Source organism: Dinoponera quadriceps, unplaced genomic scaffold (assembly GCF_001313825.1).
Source record: "Dinoponera quadriceps isolate SergipeBrazil2010 unplaced genomic scaffold, ASM131382v1 scaffold2171, whole genome shotgun sequence".
Lineage (NCBI taxonomy): Eukaryota > Metazoa > Arthropoda > Insecta > Hymenoptera > Formicidae > Dinoponera > Dinoponera quadriceps.
Genome location: NW_014556994.1, coordinates 1 through 310, shown reverse-complemented (window position 1 = coordinate 310; position 310 = coordinate 1).

Genomic DNA, 310 nt, shown 5'->3' with positions numbered 1-310 from the left:
TATACTCAGTGGAGAGAGAGATATCAAGATTTTATTTGGCGACAGACTATTTTTACAGTTAATATTCTCTCGATATTTATATCTAATTGATAATTAAAGAAATGGTAACCATGTATGATCGAGCAATTTCTATTCTTTGGTTCAACAAACAAAAATGAGTTATACGTCATGTTGATATTGAGGGACAATCGGTAACTTAATCTAGCTTTCCTCGCACGCATCTTATCCGATCTAAAGAACATATGATTTAATTGTAATATTATTCGACATTGTACTCTGTATATATTACTTTATATAATATATAATATTA